This window comes from Chlorocebus sabaeus, chromosome 23, assembly GCF_047675955.1.
Source record: "Chlorocebus sabaeus isolate Y175 chromosome 23, mChlSab1.0.hap1, whole genome shotgun sequence".
Classification (NCBI taxonomy): Eukaryota; Metazoa; Chordata; class Mammalia; order Primates; family Cercopithecidae; genus Chlorocebus; species Chlorocebus sabaeus.
Genome location: NC_132926.1, coordinates 72,249,747 through 72,269,748, shown reverse-complemented (window position 1 = coordinate 72,269,748; position 20,002 = coordinate 72,249,747). Strand labels below are relative to the sequence as shown.

Genomic DNA, 20,002 nt, shown 5'->3' with positions numbered 1-20,002 from the left:
TATTTTTTTCTCTTTTGTGACAACTTAAATGACCAAAGAATATTCTTGCCATTTTTTTCTGTTATGCTAGAGCAAATGGCATGAATTTAATTGAGATTAAAGGACAAACTTTACTGGAATTATTTTGAAAGTGAAAAAAGACCCTTTTATGGGTGCTATCATCAATACAGAGCACTCAACATGTTTTGTCGGTGAGGGGTATTAAAAATCTTGCTGCAGAGAGATGTATCAAAATTTTAAAAGCCTCTGCTTCCCTTAGGTAGTATGACAGAGAAAATAGAAACAAGCACTATGGGCATCTTTAAATCTTGAGCTCAGAGCTTGTCTAGTGCTTCTTGATGAGGTTGGAGAGAACAGTTGGAAAAAGGTAAGGAGTTGTAAGCTTAGCTTGATATGTTGTGTAATTTTGGGATTGAAATTACTGTAATTTTTTTCCCTCCAGTAACCTCATTTTCAGAATTTCCTCCATTACAAGAAAATCATAAAAAGTGATATATTTTACTTAAAGCATTTGCTTAAATAATGTCCTTTGGCTTTGGCTTGATGATCACTTGAAAATGATTTATGCAAACATCTGGACCTGGGTTTTCTGGCAACCTTGACATTTTCTCTATTTCTAAAGACGTGAGTGACTCATTCAGTTACTGGGAAATCTTACGCAAAGCTAATTCCAATATTGTAATACCCATCCTTAGTCCTCCATGAGAGGCTGAAGTTCTGCTTTAAGTGTAAAGCATTTGATGAAAGGTGAAAGTGGCTGCTGGAGGAGAAGGCTGTTGGTACTGAACTGGGAGGTAGAACATTTTGTATTTAAGATTGCCTTTCTCAGATTTTCTATACTGGATTTTCACTGCAGAAAGAAGATATTCTTTGAGTGCTCGGAGGGCCACTGACTCCCCAAGCAGACAGACATTATAAGACCCTTCTGTAAGCTTAACCGTTATGTGTGTGACATTAGCCTTGGTATCTTAGGTAAACTTCAGTGGGCGAGGGAACTGAGGCACGGAGAGATTAATTAGCTTGCCCAAGGTCATACACCTGTAAGCTGAGATTTGAACAGGTAGCCTTTGTAGCCCAGGCTCCCAGCCACTATGTTGTCGTGCCTCTTAGGAATCTGTTGCCTACTGTTTAGGCTGCCATCTGCTTATGGAAAGACCTGATGTAAAATAGAAAGCAGTGATCCTCAACCTTTTTGTACCGGGGACTGGTTTCCTGGAAGACAGTTTTTCCACAGACAGGGGTGGGGTTGTGGGGGAGTCGGAGGTTTCGAGGATGAAACTGTTCCACCTCAGATCATCAGGCATTAGATTCTCATAAGGACCATGCGACCTAGCTCCCTCGCATGCGCAGTTCACAGTAAGGTTCGGGCTCCTATGAGAATCTAATGCTGCTGCTGATCTGACAGGAGGTGGAGCTCAGGCTGTAATGCTTGCTGACCTGCTATGCCACTCACCTCCTGCTGTGTGGCCTGGTTCCTAACAGGTCCACGGCCCTAGGATTGGGTACCCCTGATGCAGAGCATGTTGCTCTCTGGTACTTTAGCTTATGACTAAAGGAACTTCTATTCTGAAGCCATAATTAGTGTGGTCCTTTTTCTGAAACATTTACCACTTGAGGTTTATACCTTCCCAGAATGTCTGAGCTCATTTCAGAGCTAAACATTATAATGAAAACCATTAATGTAGTCCAGCATCCAGAACTTGAGTTGATTCTTTTTTTGATTTTTATTTATTTTTTTCACTGCTTCTAACTTCATAACACCAAACATAGTAAAAGAAGGTTGCAATACATTTCTTTGGCAAGTTTGGGTACTGAATTTTTTTTGAGTTTTAGTAGAGCCAAGCAAGTTGGTCACTATGTGTCATTTTTGGTGTCTAGTAGAATGGTTTATTTAGATAGGTGTTGAGTTCCTCTAAATTGTCCATTTTAGTTGGTTTCAGTTGATATGGAACCTTCACCAGGCTTTAGGTTCATCTTGTAAACAAGATATTTTTAAAGACCATCCTAGATTGAGAGCAATCTATTTGTTGTTTTTTTTGGAGAGGGAAAACTCTTGTGTTTTCCACCATTTGGCTGGACTCTGGGGCAAGAGTGGGCTGGCTCAGGGTGCTCCAGTTTCTGTCACCCCAGAGCAGCTGCCTGCCTCTGAGATATTCTTTGGAAGTCTATCCTGAAGCACTCTGAAGCCTTCCTTCTGCTTCTTGGAGGACTAGAGGCAACAGGGGGCCTAATCTGATGTAACTTGTGTGTATATTTCAGGGTTAATAAATCCCAGCTAAGAAAATTAATAAAAATTCCACTGTGAATGAGAGGTTGGTCAGGGACTAATGTCCTGAAAATGCTTTATGATAACTTGGAAGAATTTGAGCAGATGGAAAGGAGAAACTTTGTTAAGGTCTCCCTGAAATTAGTCATCACTTCTTACAAGCAGATTTCACAAGTTGCTTACTATCTATGGTGTGTATAATAGGGTTGTCTTATTAATGTCTGATGTTTGGATCTAGAGAAGTAAATTAATGAGTCAGGTTTTATATAACAAATGATCACTCTTTAAATAATTAGTGTAGCATATGACCGTAGAGATTAATATTAACTCTTAAAATACGGAAATTGAGACTCTGATGGAAAATGTGAAAGTGAAGTTAAAACTTTTATCTTTTTGCCTATGTAACATTTATCAAGTGATTAAGTGAGAATGCCTTTAAATAAGCATTTGATTGAAAGCCATTAGAAGGTGGAAACTTGTATACCTTTTTCTTTTTTTTCTTTGGGACAGGGTCTTGCTCTGTCATCCAGGCTGGAGTGCAGTGATGCAATCACAGCTTACTGCAGTGGCCTTGAATTCTTGGGCCCAAGGCATTCTCCCACCTCAGCCTTCTGAGTAGCTGGGACTACAGGTGTGTATGCCACTGTGCCTAGCCAGTTTTAAAATTTTTATTTTGTAGAGACCGGGTCTTTCTATGTTGACTGTCTAGTTTCGAATTCTTGGACTTAAGCTGTTCCCTTGCCTCAGCCTTCCAAAGTGCTGGGATTATAGGTGTGATCCACTGGTCCCCGTTGCCCTTTTTTTTTTTTTTTTTTTTAACTTACTATGATACAGATACAGAAATGTGCTTACATGCTTTTCATCAGTAGTACTTCTTAAGAGTCTAGCATAGTAGATGTTGTTAATGAAAGTTGACCCATGGCAATATGTATAACTAGGACTTTGATTCCCCAGTTTTTTTTCTTGCTTTCATAAATCTGTAAATCTTACTTAAGAGTGACATATAAGGAAAATATGATGATCTTCCCCTTCCTTCAGTGCAGTCTGTTTATAAACAATAGCACTTGCTGCTGGGGTTTGTTCACGTTTGTATGAGGGAGTTTGTCTTATTTCCTGGGATATGATACTGAGATCTGTGTTTTTTGGGAAGTGATGGAACTTTGGTAGTGCATCCAGCATTTAGGAATGCAATAACAAACATTAGAGCCTTTTGAGGATGGTTTTCTGTAACTCCTCTTCGGTCCAACAGCCCTGTGGGACTCTTCCTGATCAGCATTTTTCACTAAGACCCAAACTGACTTCCTATAAACCACCGGAGCCAGATACTCATGACTATCTGTGGTTTGAAGATAGTAGTTTATGTTTTTGTTTGTTTGTTTTTGTTTAAATTGAATTGGGTGTGTTGTTCCCAGATGAACACTGTTATCAGGGCCTAAGCAAATTTTTTTGTCAGGGAGATGTCACAGTTGTATTATTGGAAGGGGATTTTCTGTCTTAGCTTTTAATTTGCATTAAGAGGTGTCTGGGCTATGGGCATAGTAGTGACTAACATGACCACTTTTATTTGTTTTTGAGTCAGCTATTGCTTTTTGTGATAACTGAAAACTTTAGTCTTTTTTGAAGGAGTAAAGTATTGAGAGTTTCCTGGAATGAGTGGTTCCCTAGGTGTTGCTGATCACCTGGTTTATTCTTAGCTTTTTTTGCATTCAGGAGTCTTAGTTTTCCCTTGTTCTCCAACTTCTGTAATCTTTAAGAAAATGAAAGGATATTTAGCAGCTCTGATGACCTGTGTTTGCTGGATTGTAAAGGCCTTATTGCATTTTTTTGTCCCTTCGGTCTTGGTAAAGTTCCTGATAGCAGCAGCTTTTATAAAAGTTTGAGGAGAACTTAAGGCAAGGAGGAAGAACTCTAAAATAGTTATTTTTGCTTCTCAGTTGTTATTAGTAGGTTAATCAGAAGAAGAAGTAGGACATTTTAACTAAAATGGGTTTCTGTTTCAGTTATCAAGCCAAGCTGCTATTTTTAAGGTTGAAACCATGTTTAAATTCAGACAGATTTGTGGATTAATTGTACTGAAATGGAGCTCACATCTAGTGCTTTAGTGAGTATAGCTAAATTTGCCTATAATAGGGAGGAAGTAAATCATTTGATTTGATGAACTATGTCACTTGAGGTCATAGCATAGCTTTTCTGAAAGAGTGCCTTGTTTAAGGTAATTATATTTTTATGCAGACAGGTGGATAGTAGGTATCTAGTGAATATCCTTTTTTTTTTTTTTTTGAGATGGAGTCTTACTGTGTCGCCAGGCTGGAGTGCAGTGGTGCAATCTCGGCTCACTGCAATCTCCGTCTCCCGGGTTCAAGCGATTCTCATGCCTCAGCCTCCTGAGTAGCTGGGACTACAGGCGCCCGCCACCATGCCTGGCTAATTTTCGTATTTTTAGTAGAAATGGGGTTTCACCATGTTGGCCAGGATGGTCTCGATCTCCTGACCTTGTGATCTGCCTGCCTCGACCTCCCAAAGTGCTGGGATTACGGGCTTGAGCCTCTGCGCCTGGTTGATATCTCTTAAATATCTTAATGTTAAATTTCTAAATCTAACATACTGTTTTCTAAAGAAGAGATCAACTTTAAAGTACTTTAGTTTAAAATGGTACATGCTCTACCATTTGCTGCCTCTATCCAGGGTTTGTAGCCTCTTTGCTGTTGACATTTTGGGCCAGAGAATTCTTTGGTCTTAAGGGCTGTCCTGTGCATTGTAGGGTGTCTAGCAGCATCCTTGCTCTCTACCCAATATCTGCCAGCATCACCGTTCTCTCTCTGTCCCCCTAGTTGTAGGAATGAACACTGTCTCCAGACACTGCTCTCAATATCCTCTGGGAGTGGGAATCATCCCTGTTGAAACTGCATTGGCTGTGGTTTTGTCAAAGGCCTATTCTTTATACCCAGTACACATCATTAGCACTTTGTGTTTTAGGAAGGAGTGATCAAAAGGCTGAAGCTCAAAAAGCCAACTAGCCTTTTTTGATGGGTGAACTCTATTCTTCCTCAGGATGCCTAAAATTCACTTACATATTTAGGATTCTAAATTGTAGTATGTTACAAAAAATTACAAGGATAGATTATGTTCATATGTAAGTTAAAGGAAAAAATGGTAGATTATTATAATGGAACTTAAAAAAATCTTTTCCAATCGGACATATGTATTCTGAGAAAAACATTAGGGTCTGGTAAATAGATCATCTTTTACTTTCTTCCAGTTGAATTAGAGGTTGGCACTTGTCCAGATTTATTCCCCTTGCCTTTTAGCATAGGAAGATAAGGTATATTGATTAATAAGGTAGTATAAAAATTGTCTGCAAAAATGTTTTGAAATGTCTGCAGTTTTCTCAGGCAGACTATTTACTTTTCAGTATATTGTTTTTATTTCTGTTAATTTTGATGATTCTGGTTACAACGTTTTAAATATGTTCTTGAGATGAGAAAAAGCATGGAAAGAAACTGGAAAATAAGGAGAGTGGATAGAGACTTTCCTCCTGATCGTTTCATTTTGTCCTCTAAATAGCATTTTTTACGAAAGTGTGATGGAAGTGGGAAGGCAGGGAAAGAATGAAGTTCTTGACAAATAATCTTCTTTCTTTTGTCTCCAAGGCCTCTGGTTTTGAACTTTGCCTAAGTCAGCTGACTATGAGTGAAATCTGCCTGCTGCCTGTCTTTGTAGGGCTGTGAGCTAAGAATGGTTTTTACATTTTTAAATGGTTTAATAATGTTTCATGACATAGCCATAGACATTCATCTACCAATTTTCTCTGGCCACTTTCACACAGCAGTGGCAAAGTTTAGTAGTTAAGACAGAAACTGGCTCACAAAACCTAAAATATTTACTATCTGGCCCTTTTCAGAGTTTGCCAATCCCCAGTTTAAACTATATTTCTCTAGTGTTAGTAATGGAGGCAAATAGTATGGTTAGATCTGTTAAAGTATATGTGAGTTAATGAAAGACAAACAATTCTCATAAATTGGTTATTAGATAAGCATTGGTCAAACTTTGTGTTTTTAGAGAGTGGTTTAAAACTTGTGTAATCTGCATGTTTCATAGATTTCCAGGTATCCTTGGGGAACTTTGATGCTAGAGCATGGACATGCTTGATGAGTTTGCTTCTCTTCTTTCACCTGAAGGTTTTACACTGTAGGACTGCTCTGGGAAGGAAGGTTCTGGGCCATGAACTAGGCAAAATTGATCCGTAGCTTCAAGACGGAAATATGACTTTTTGGATCTGCTGTAATTCACAGATGGGCTTAATTCTGAGCCCAGTCTGATTGCTTGGGTTAGTTCTGAGAAGGGAGAGCTCAGGTATAGGTGTCTTCTTCATAAGCTGTTAAGTATAATATGAAACTCAGCCAGTCTCTGGGATCCTGAGCGTTGCTCAGCTTGGAGGCAGGGTACTTTCAGGTTGTCAGCAGAGGTACTGACCTGTTCTTCTGCTTATCGAAGAGTAATTCTTGCTAATTTTCATCATTTTCTTCACTTTTAAAGATTATATGTCACTTTCTTTGCTATGACACAGGCCAACACCTCATTTGTGTCCTCAAGAGATTTTAGTATCATCTTTAAATTGCAGTATACTTAGTCTGAACAAAATGGGGGCAGTGTGTCTCATTGAGTAGTGTTAAGGTTAGTGTTAAGTAGTTAAATTTTTTTTTCATTAAAAAAATGTATGCATTTTTGTATTTTTCACATGTAAATGGATTTACCACTGGCCACCTTTGCAGGTGGTGCCTTTGGAAGTCCAGAGAAATTAAATGCTTTTTCCATGAGCAGAGAAGACTCCAAATTTGACCCTGTCCTATGTTCTTGCCGGTGCAGTTCATTGGCTTCATTGAGGAGTCTGGAGAGCTGGGACTTTACCAATGATTTTTTTTTTCTTTTAAACATGTACAGGGTATAAATGCACATAGAATAATTCATATGACATAGAAAAGTACGCATTGACAATAGAATCCCTCTCCCTTTTTTCCCCATCTTTAGTCTACTCTTCTCTGAGTCCCACTTCTGACCATTTCTTTATGTTCCATGTGTGTTTCCTTCTTTAACTCTAAATACATGCATATACCTCTTTTTTGATTTTTGTTTCAATTTTGAGCTATTGTTTCCCTTTATAAGAGATGGAGAATTTAACTCAATACCCCCACTCTTCCCAGTTTTTAAAAAGTTTTGTATTCAATTTGTTTGATATACATTAACAACTTTCAATGATGTAATTGCATTTGTTTTCTTGATCCATCAAGTTTAGACCTAAAGCGATTCCCCACTCTGTCAGTCAAGGAATTTGGTACTTCTCAGCCTTCTCCCACTCATTTCTTTTCCTTCTCATTTCTCACCCTCCCTCAGCCATCAGTTTTTTTACATCAACATACCTTATGTCATCTACATTTCATCCTGTGACTGAATGTGTTATGTGCTCTGACTATAGGTTGGTTACAAAAATTGAAAGCCAGTAAACAAGGATACAGAATTTTAGGTAGGAGGAATAAGTTCAAGAGATCTATTGTACAACCTGCTGATTATAGTTAATGATAATACATCGTAGTTTTGAAAATTGCAAAGAGTAGATTTTAAGTGTTTTCACCACAAAAAAGAGTATGTGATATAATGCGTGTGTTAATTAGCTTGATTTAGCATTCCACAATGCATGCATTTTTCAAAATGATATACTTGATAAATACGTACAATTTTTATTTGTCAGGGGAGTGCAGCTCCTTGCATACCCTTGACTGAAGACCAGTCCTCCTCTATCAGGGATGGTCATCCTCTTTGACTGAGCATGCAGCTTCGGGAGGGATGCACATAGAGCGGTGAGGGAGGAAGGGGACACCCGCCTAGCCAACCAGATCAGCCAAATCAACCCTGGTAATCAATGGGTGACAGATTTCACAGCCAGATTGCCCTCACATCCTATTTGTCAGTTAAAGAAATAAAAAATGTTAAAAAAAGAAAACCAGTACATAGTGTTTTAAATTTTATGATATTAAATACCATTCAATATGTGTCAGATAGTTTGGCTTCCTAAGAAGAAGGGATAATCTTGATAATTAAACCTGTGCCACTTGAAGGAAATATTCTGAGCATCAGAGCAAGTGGAGTCTTTTATATTCCAGCTGGTGAGAATCATGCTGTATTTCAGTTTCCTTCACTTCTGGACCATGACTTCCTTATATGTAATTTTTGTTTTTTCTGTCTATTTCTAATTCCTTTCCCTTTTCGTTAGTGTCCGAGGAAATAGAAGTAATTGATTCCTATCTCTTGAATCTCATTATTTAAACAATCATTTTACAACTCAGTATGCACCAACATTTTGGTGCCTTGTGCCTACTCAGGATTGAAAGTATGAAGTTTTGCCGATTTTTTTTTTTTTTTTTGGTTGTTCACAATTACTATTTACTCAAATTGCCATTCTTCTTATTGAACTGATAGTGCTTTGTTTCCTTTGTGATGAGAAGCCTTTCCCTTCAGGGTGAGGACTTTGGGGCTAAAGATGTACTTTGCAGCAGTTCCCTTCTGTTTCTTTGTACCACAGGTGTGGAGGAATGTGGAATTTATGGGTCTTGGCCTTGGTGGTAACATTTTACCTGTAGAGCATCAGAACATTGAAGCCTGAGAATGTGAATCATTCTTAGCATCATTTTCTACATAAAGTCCTGAACTGGTATCTTTAGAATCCAGTGAAGCAGTCATTCTTTTAACAGTCACCAGCATTCCAGAAAAGTCATACATATGAAAAATTCAGGCATAGAATTGTAGAGTAGACTGGGTCCTTCCGGGACAGGTATTAGTCTTTGATTTTTCAGATAAGGGCACCGAGTCACACATAAACTAGACCTCAGCAATTTGTCCAGTCACAGCATACCTGGGACATGCATCCTGACTTATAATTCACTGGCCTTCTGGCTGTACTATACCCATATCCAGCATATATTTGAAAATTTACTGCGTTAGGTAATATGGAAATTATGGTAGACATATATTACTTGCTTTGAAATAACTTTTTAGTTATTTAGAAAAACAAACTGCCATTTGTTAAACTATTAGAGACATAAGTGCTGTTATTCATTAAAAGTTAAAGAGGTTAGAATGTTGCCTGGCATATAGTAAGTGCTCAATAAATGCTAGTTGTTACCAATGGACAGATTTGTAGCATACCTATTATGTAGCAGGCACTGTTCTAAGTTCTGGGGATACAGGAGCTAAGACTAAAACAAGAGTCAATGATATTATTTTATATTCCTGATATAAAGGCAAAGGCCTTAAAGAGAGCTCAGAAACAGAAACAAGTTCTGGTAATGGCCTGGCTTAAGTTGACTAAAGGAGAGGGTAAAGAAGCTAAGCTTTTCCTATTGGATAATACTTTGAAGGGAGAAAGAAAATTGCTAGTGTAAAGTACGGTGCTTCTGAAGGCTTTAAATCCTAGAGGAGATTGGCTTGATTTAGAATCTTTGGTGCCTATAAAGAGTAGTTGGGAAAACACTGTAGGTAATTCAGGATCGGATTGCAAATTGCCCCGAGAGTTTGTCTGAAGAGTTATGAGTTAGATGGTAGTGAACCACTCCAAGTTATTGAATATACCAGGAAGCTGCTTGAGAAAAGCAGTGTGAGAGAATTAATTTTGTAGAAAATTTTAGACCTGGAAAGGAGCTAAGAGAATATTCAATCTAGATTATTCTGGTAGCTGTGTGTAGGAAGACTCAAGTAGGAAGGCAGCTGAGAATCTGTTTGAGGTAATATAGACATAAGGCAGTAAATCCCTGTACCAGTATTGAATTGGCTAGAATTGAGAGGATGAAAAGTGTGGAGACATTTTGTAAAGAGAAAGACCAGAGCTTTTTAACAGATTTAATCAAGGGTAATGATGAGTGGCTTGAATCAGAGAATTTCTCCTACTTTTTTCCATTGGGGTATTGGAGACTGGTTGTACTATTTGCAGAAGGGGATAGCTTGAAAGACAAGCTGATCTGGAAAGCCAAGTTCGGATTCATTTATGATGACGTGGATGTTAGTGGAAATAACCAAGTGGTCTGGAAAGCCAGTGAGAGATCAGGGAAGGGAGATGCTGATCTGGTAGTCATCAGCATAGCCGAGAATGAATGAGCTCACTTGGGGACTGTGCTGAGTGAGGGCAGGGCCAAGTACATTTCTTATAACCAAAAACTGTACATTTTACATTAAGAATATTTTGTAGCAGATGTTAATGAAATAAAGCAGCTTGTGTTCAAATTGTCAAACCAGCAGCTCATGGATCACCTTACCTAAGGAAAGGTAAGATGATCAGAAGGAAGGATTTCTAAGAAGCATTTTAGTAGGAGTTTAAAAAAGACCCTTCTCATCTTTGGCACAAATGATAGGACTAAATTATTTTTTTCTGGGTTGTTTAAGACAGAACATAAGTTGTGTGTGTGTGTGTGTGTGTGTGTGTGTGTGTGTGGAGGATGGGCAGACAGGTGGTGAAGAGGGAGAGAGAGAGAGATTTATTAAGGATCAAAATGCAACACCCCAAATAGGGGACTGAAGTTTGAAGGTTGTTCTGAAGGTCAGACATATTTCTGAGAATACCCTCCAAATTGCCTGTTGTTGATGGTAAAGAAAAACCCCCTTCTGTTGGGCTGGTAGCTGACCGCATTAACTGGAGAAGTAAAAACTGTCTTTGACCCAGGGCTACCTCTGGAAAATTTGTAGGGTCAAATAATAACACTTGAGGTATAGGATATTTCTTCCAACTTTTAGGTAGAAGATCCAACCAATAATTGTTTTAAACAAAAGAGATTTGAGAAGAACTCCAGAAATTTGTATCCTTAACTCATCTTTGATAGCCAATGGTATGATATTTAGAGGTTTGCTATAATCGTATTGTTATATATTATGTTATGTCTTACTGCTGCATTTGTTGCTTCTGTGGTATGTACTGTGTCTCACCTTGCCCTTGTAGACCAGTTGGTACAGATGGATTTTTATAAAGAAAGACGATAGGAAAGAATTTGTAAAACTTTAGAGTCTGTAGTGCTTGTATAAAGAATAGTTTGGAAATTCAGAATTTATAATAATTCAGATGAGACTTGCCTAAATACCTGTCTCCTGTCAATAAGAAATAGAAGGGACTTATTCAGGAAATGATTAGTATAAATAAGGTTGAAGGGGGGTTGATTATCTACTTAGTACAACCCTGCCTTCAGAGGCTTTCCAAAACTATTTCTGTATGAAAAACAATCTCAGACATGTCAGTTGCATTTATTTTAATAGGCCAACACTGTTTAGGTTGATTACTGACAATTATTTTCTTTTTGTGTTGAAATTGTTTGTCAAAATTACTTGTGTAAAATTATAAGATGTTGACAGAACTTTTGTTAGCATATCCTAACATACAATACATGGCATTAATTCATGGTAAATGTGTTTAGGTAGTATAAATGGATAGTGCCTAATAACCTTGTGTACAAAGATAAGCATTTGTCATTAATGTAAGACAGATTACCAACATAGACCAGCAATCATTGCCTATATGATGTGTAACAACGTGACCCTGGTTAGCTGAGAATTGTTAAGGTCTGAAAGTGTATCACGTGAACCTTCATGCAAGTTCTTGAGTGGGATACACTGTTGGCAGATTCTGTCAGAGTGCTAAGCGTAAGAATATAAATTAAAAATAAGTTTTAGAAGAAAAGTCGGTGTGGTTTTTAAAAAAAATTCTGCAAAGAATAGTGTTCCATAGAACAGGTTGGAAAGTGCTGAATTAAAGAGTTCTATTAGTCAACAGTTAATATGTTTAGTGCCACTTAATTGCAGTTATTAAATGGATTTGTAAGTAATAAAACTGCATTTTATTAATATTTTATAATCTACATATTTTGCCCTACTTATACACCCTTCTTCCAGTCATTTTTAAGTGGGTATCTGTTTTGCATAGTCTCATTTTATGTAATAGCTTGGTGTCTAAAGTGTTGCCTCAACAGGAGGTAGTTTCTGTGCAGCCATATTGGGCTGGTGCAGATAGGGCCATATGGTTCTAATCTAAACATACATCTGAAAACTCATAGGGTGGAGCTGGTGCTGTTTCCTGGAACCTGTAGAAAACGTCAGCAACTGGAGTCCTGACCACATTTTTGGAGGAGGGTGGTGAGGGAATGGGATGCTATTATTTGAGGTCAGGACTTGGATCCTGTGTAGTGACTCTGGCGGCTACTAGCTTGGTGGCCCAGCTGCAGTAGTCATGAGTCCCTTGAGTGCCCCGCCAGAGCAAGGGATGTTGGGCTTGGAGTCCCAGCTTTTCCCTTCACAGTCATTTGGCACTCTTACCTGCATCTGAGCAGCTTCTGTTACTGTCATACCTAGGCAGGTGTGAGATTTATGAAAAATGATTTGCCTGGGCAAAGAGTGTATTGCTTCTGCAATTTGGTGAGGGATTCTGTAACTATGTATTTTTTGTGCTCACATTGTGAGGGCATTTATTTCTTTGAATGAACAAGTGGCTGCACAAAGACAGATTCCACAATTTTGAAGAAATTCAGGCATGTTAAGCTCTCAGTCTGGAAAATACCATTAAAAGGTTTTCTATAACTGGCTTGTGGCTCATTGATAGACAGGTAGCCACAGCCCCAGTTCACACTCTTTTTGGCCTCAGCACTACACATCTTAAGGGGTGGAATGGGCACTTGGAAGGTTACCTGTCATTTTATCAAACTCAAAGGCCTTCCTGTTAAGTTCCAGAGATCTGACTAAAGGCAGGGTTTTTCTGTAGAGATTGAATAGTAGCTGACTGACCAGGGACTGCAGCAATAACGATGACACCCCTGCTAGAAATACAGACTCTCTTTTACCAAATCGCAGTTCCTATATTTAGCTTTAATGCGGCGCTTCTTAACTGGGAATGTGTGAGAATCGCCTAGTGAGCCATTTTAAATTATAAAAGGCAGATCTCTGCGCTTTTTCTAGGTAATCCCATTTGTTCCCATTGCTTGAAATTCATATTTATTCTGGCCACTCAAGTTTATATATTTAGCCCTGACTTCTTTCCTGAGTTCCAGACTTGCATGTTCACTGACACCACCATTCAGCTATCTAATAGTTTCAGAATATAACATTTGCCCCTCTGTCTCCGCCCCAATAACTGGCTTGTGGGCCTGTTCCTCTAAAATGCCACCCATAATCCTTCCCCTTGCCCTAGCAAAAAACTCAATGCCATTTTTTTTTTCCTTTCCTGCCCCTCCCATTCCTAGTTCATCTTTTTGGTCATTCTTTCATGTTCCTTCCCTGCCTGTCCAAGCTACCATGGCTTTTACCTGGCAAACTGCAGCCTCTTAGTCCATATGCCCCACTGTGGCTCCAGAATGGCTTTAAATTTTTTAATTGATTGATTCTAAAACTCAGTCTAAGATAAAGATGTTGATGCTGCTTTTTCTGAAAATTACTTTGAACCATAAAGGGTGACTCTGTCTTTTCTTAACTCCTTTATTCAGTTAGGTGTAGAGCCTTGTTAGACCGAATTATGCCCGTGGGAGACAGTTTATGAGGTTGCACGGCCTCACCCTCCATTGCTTGGGCTCACAGCTCCTTTGGGTCATGGCTCTCCTGCTCTGACGATAGAGCTTTGGGCAAGACTTTCTCTAAAAAGGACTAAGCTTAAGAATACTTTATAAGCTTTATTTTTATAAGGCCAACTATTTGCTAGGTATATTAGTTTCTTATTGCTGCCATAACAAATCACCACAAAGTTAGTGGCGTAAAACAAGAAAAATGTGTTGTTATACAGTTCTGTAGGTCAGAAGTCTGAAACAGTCCCTACTGGACTAAAATAAAGATGTCTGCAGAGCTGCATTCCTTCTGGAGGCTCCAGGGGAGAATCTGTTTCCCTGCCTTTCCAGCTTCTGGAGACTGAGTGCATTCCTTGGCTCAAGGCTGCCTTCCAGCAATAGCATCATTCTGATTTCTTGTGTCCTCACATCTCCCTCTCTGGCCTGACTCTTCCATTTTCCTCTTTTCCCTTATGATTACATTGGGCCTACTCAGATATTCTAGGGTTTTATTCCCATCTGCAAAGCCTTAAAATTAATCACATCAGGGAAATTCCTTTTGTCATGTAAGGTAAGGTATTCACAGATTTCAGGGATTATTAGGACAGGGACATCTTTGACTAAACATTATTCTGCTTACTGTACCAGGCACTATTTAAATTTATTTGCATATACTAACTAATCCTCATAACAACCCTGTGAATTAGGTATTATTAATTCTCCCCATTTTACAGATGAGGAAGCTGCAGCACAGAGAAGTTATGTAACTTTGAACTTGCCCGAAGTTACATAGCCAGTAAGTAGTGGTGCCAGAATTCAAATTTTGGTTGGCTTCAGAGTCTGTTCTTAATTATGATGCATACTATCTGGAGGTGCATATTATAGTAACCTTCAAAGTGATTTTTCAAAAGCCATACTTTTCACATATGTAGCAGCAGCTGCAATAATACCTTCTTCACTGCTTACTTGTTGGCAGGTCCTGTGCTAAATTCTTTCATAGCCATTCCAAGCAATAGGTCTTAGCATCTGCATTTTGCCCATAAGAAACTGAGGCCCAGGATTAAGTTACTTCCCCAAGATCACATGGCCAATAAGTGCCGAAACTGGTATTGGAAGCCAGATAGCCTGAATAGGAGCCAGTGCTTAGCCATTAAGCTGAATTGCTTTCACCTTTATCTGGTGAAGGACCTCATTAACGATAAAGGTAATCTTTGCTCTTACATGGTGGGCACATTTGATGACATAATCAGAGTCCAGAAGGAACTTGATGTGTTGGAGTGATATATTGAATCTAATAGAATTAGATTTGAAGGAAAAAAAATGTAAATGAAAGGTGGTATAGATCCTAAGTTTCAGATGCATGCATACACATTGGAGTAAAGTTTTGTTTCTTTTGAATGCTACCATTGGTGGGTATATTATAAACATATCTTCTACAAGTCTTATAACTAGAAACTTGATTTGGTTGAGTGCAGATCTTATATCACTACCATGATAGGAAATACTCCAGAATTATCTTGGGGTTCTTTTTCCAAACTCCCTTCACTCCCCACATGAGGTGAAAATAATAGTCTCTTGAGCTAGGTTAGTGATGGTAGTGAAAATGGAAAGCTTTTGATTGGACTGTACGGAATCCATAATCTTTGCTCTAGAAAGGGAGTCACATATTGTACTATATTCACCAGGTCATGATTGTCATCCTGTGGCCAACGTGGGTCCCATTCTATATTATTTCGCAAACAGCCCATGAAAACCACCCTATTAATTAACTCTTTCCTTCCCATTCTTACCTACTTTTTGGAATGCAGTGAAGACTTCTTTTGGATTTTCTTTCTTCAGAAATGGTTAGTGTGTTTTGTTTTTATTTGTATTATTTTTGGTGTGGGTTTATATGCCAAAACATTGAATACTTGGAAAAAAATGTTATACGCCATTTTTCTTTCTTTCCTTCCTTTTTTTCTCCCAATAAATACTTAAGGTCCTGCTGTGTGCTAGGTAGGTAGGCATCAGGGTACAGTACATTGAGTAAAACAGCTATGGTGCCTGTTGTCAATATAGGGATTCATTTAGTGAGGAAAAGAGGGAAGCAATACATGAATAACATAGATAATTGTAATAAAACTGTGGAGGAAACAAAAAATAAGTTGAGATAAACCATAACACGAGGAGGCCTGTTTTAGAATGGCTGGGGAAGGCTGTGCAGAGGTGACATTTGGCATGAGAGTTAAAGCATTATGTAAACAGAGACCATGTACAAAGGTTTTAGGGTGGGGTGGGGAGGAGCTGGCTTGAAACAGAAATAAGATCAAGGTGAAGCTAAGTTGAGAGAAAGAGATATTCAGTCCTTACTGACTGTGGTGTGCAATGTTTTGATTTTGAGGGTGCCTAACTAGGTAGAGATTAAAGCCCCTTACTGGAGACCTGAGGACTGTGGGTGTCTTTTTGAGGAGTATGTTTTTTGGACTTAAGTTTGAAAGACAATTTGAGGCATCAGGTAGGCATTTGAATATATGGGTCTGTTTTGCAGAGGCGAGGTTCCAGCAGGAGATATAAATATGGGAGACATCATGGAATTTAAATCATGGAGTGGATGAGATCATGTAAGAGAGTTTAGAGAGGTAAGAGGCTCAAGAAGCTAACTTTGAGGTACTCTAACATTTAGAGGTTGGGAGAGAAGGAACCAGCAAAGGAGACTGATAAACAGTTGGCAGGAGGAAAACCTAGGGCATGTTGTACTGGGAATGAGTAAAGGAAACGTTTCCAGAGGGAAGGAGTGCTCCATTGTGCCTGATACTCCCTGAGATGATGGATAAGGTAGGGGCAGAGTGCTTTTCATCAGGCTTGTAACATGGGAGTCTTTGGGGACTTTACAGGGTCAGTTTTGGAGGAGTAGTGAGCAGATACTGATTGTAATGGGCAGATGAATGAATGGGAGTTTGTAAGGAAGGGGGATAATGAGTAGAGAGAGACTTTTGATAATCCTGGTACATGAAGTGAGTGGGGCTCTGGAGGGGAATGGGAATGTAAGGTGTTTTATTCAGGGTTCTCCAAAAAGACAGAACTGATAGGACACACACACACCACACACACACGAGAAGGGAGTTATTAGGAGAATTGGCTTATTTGATTATGGAGACTGAGAAGTTCCACTATAGGCCATCTGCATCTGCATGCTGGAGAACCAGAGAAGCTGGTAGCAGGACTTAGTCTGAAGGCCTCAGAACCAGAGAAGCCAATAGTGAACTTAGTCCAAGGTGGAAGGCCCAAGAACCCAGGGACCACTGGTGTGAGTCTGGAGTCTAAAGGCTGGAGAACCTGGAATTCTGACATCCAGTGGCAGGAGAGGAAGAGCTGCTAGGCTCTTGGAGAGAGAGGGTAGGAATTTGCCCTTTCTCTGCCTTTTTATTCCATCTGGGCTCCCAGTTGATTGGATGGTGACTGCCACATTTAGGGCACATCTTCTCCACGTAGTCCACTCACACACCATCTCCTCTGGAAACACTCTCACAGATACACCTGGGGCAGCTCAATAATTCTAATCAGTTGCCAAACCACCTGGGTTTCACTTTCAGTAGCTAAAGGATGGGCTCAGTGCCTACTGAAGCTCTGAGAATAATCAGTGTTTGACCAGCTGTCTGGATATTCTTTTATCTAGTCAAGTTGAACCCCAAATTAACCATCACATGGGGTTAAGCACAGAAGGGTGGAAGCACAGGAGTTTGACTTTTTTAGATGTACATAGCATTTAATAAATATTAAGTTGAACCATACGAAACTGGTGATATTTGACCTATGAGATTGTTTTACCTATGAGAATGGCAATTTCGTATAGTTTGATCTAATAGAACATGTTATATTACTGAGAATGAGTTGCTTTTAGAAGTGGAGCTTGATTGAGCAATATTGAGAGAGTTTAATCAAAAGGACAAAGAACAGAGTCTTGGAGCAGTTGAGATAAATGGGATTGTTGCTCGGCAGAGGGTTGGCCTTTGAAGCAGGGAGAAGGAAAGACACACACTTTTCCAGGAAGGCAGGAGAAGATACACAGATTCAACCATGCTGGAGGGATCACGGTGAGGCCAATACCCAGCAGGTAGTATCCTATTTGAGGTAAATAATTATGTAATAAATGTACGGATTTAGCTGTAGATACACACTGATTTTGTTCATAGGACTGAGTGGGTACTGATCCTGTTCTACCTTGTGGTAGACTCTAAGTTTTTTCTCTCAAAGGTCTTTGATAGGTGATTTTTTGCTTGGTTTTTCTCTTTCACTAAAAGTGGAGTAACCCAAATATCATGATCTCCTTCCCCACTCCTGAGCAGTGCAATGCTGTGGCCTCCCTGTAGAACTGATTAGCAAATCAAAGAATAAAGGAGTTTTTTCACAAGTGATTTTCTTGCCCTACAGAAAATTGTCTTTTTCAATGTTACTATCAGTATTCTTTGACTTCTTAGCATAATTGAAGCATTGTCTATGATTTCTGTTTCTTTAATGCAGACTACAAGTACATCCTTTTAAGGTCATTCTACTCTTCTCTGTCACATGTACAGAATTTGCTTATGAGGTGTGTTCATTTCAAGAATTTAACCTGTTTGGAGGGAGACTTCATTCCACTACATAATATAATTTTAGAAATGATGTTCTTTAGACCATTGTGTGCACATATCCCTAGGCCATAGTTTTCTCCATGTACTTAATTCAGTACAGAATTCCAGGTACTGATCATTAATAATATCTTTAAAGCTAAATGAGATTGAAAGTCATCTTTAATGGCTGTAGGATCATTTTTTCATGAACTATCTCCTCTAATGTTTATTTTGAATAATACTCTTATCCATGGATTATGGGACCAAGGCCATAATAAAAATATTCCCAGTAAGGGTTGTCTTCTTATTCAGTGTGTACTTGTTGAGCTATAGGCAGTTTTGCTGTGTATGTGGCTCTAAAATGATCTTTTCCTCAAAGTACAGAAAGATCTGGAGAAATGTGGGCACTCATGTATTAAGTTTGTAGTATTGTAATATTGTAAGTATAAGATAAAATGTGGTATCTTTTTTTTTTTTTGAGACTGAGTCTTGCTCTGTCACCTAGGTTGGAGTGCAGTGACACATTCTTGGTTCACTGCACCCTCTGCTTCCCAGGTTCAAGCAATTCTCCTGCGTCAGCCTTCTGAGTATCTGAGACTACAGGTGCTTGCCACCACACCCAGCTAATTTTTATTTTTTATTTTTTTATTATTTATTTTTTTTGAGACGAAGTTTCGCTCTTGTTGCCCAGGCTAGGGTGCAGTGGCGCGATCTCAGCTCACCACAACCTCCGCCTCCCAGGTTCAAGCAATTCTCCTGCCTCAGCCTCCCGAGTAGCTGGGATTACAGGTGCCTACCACCACGCCCAGCTAATTTTGTGTTTTTAGTAGAGATGGGGTTTCTCCATGTTGGCCAGGCTGGTCTTGAACTCCCAACCTCAAATGATCCACCTGCCTCAGCCTCCCAAAGTGCTGACATTACAGGTGTGAGCCACTGTACCTAGCTGCTAATTTTTGTATTTTTAGTAGAGACTGGGTTTCACCATGTTGGCCAGGCTGGTCTGGAACTCCTGACCAGGTGATCCACTTGCTTTGGCCTGCCAAAGTGCTGGGATTACAAGCGTGAGCCACCGCACCTGGACAAAATGTGGTATCTTTTTTTTTTTTGAAACAGAATCTCGCTCTGTCGCCCAGGCTGGAGTGCAGTGGCCGGATCTCAGCTCACTGCAAGCTCTGCCTCCCGGGTTTACGCCATTCTCCTGCCTCAACCTCCCATGTAGCTGGGACTACAGGTGCCCGCCACCTCGCCTGGCTAGTTTTTTTTTGTATTTTTTGAGTAGAGACGGGGTTTCACCATGTTAGCCAGGATGGTCTCCATCTCCTGACCTCATGATCCGCCCGTCTCGGCCTCCGAAAGTGCTGGGATTACAGGCTTGAGCCACCGCGCCCGGCCCAAAATGTGGTATCTTTAAAAGCTCTGTGATGATGGCATTTTAGACTAAGGTGATGTTTTATTTTATGGAGATGTGTAGCTGTACTGCTGGCAAGATGAATCAACATGTTCTAATACTGCTTGTAATAAGAGTAACTTGATTTACCATTACCTACTGCGGTAAATTGGTATCTTCAGTATTGGAAATATTCAACAGA

The 20,002-nt window shown here is 39.4% G+C and overlaps 1 protein-coding gene across 1 annotated transcript in view; it reads left to right on the top strand.

Annotated features, from left to right (window-relative positions):
* MAN2A1 (mannosidase alpha class 2A member 1) overlaps window positions 1-20,002 on the top strand; it is a 172,199-nt gene that overhangs the window by 2,111 nt on the left and 150,086 nt on the right. The window lies entirely within an intron of this gene.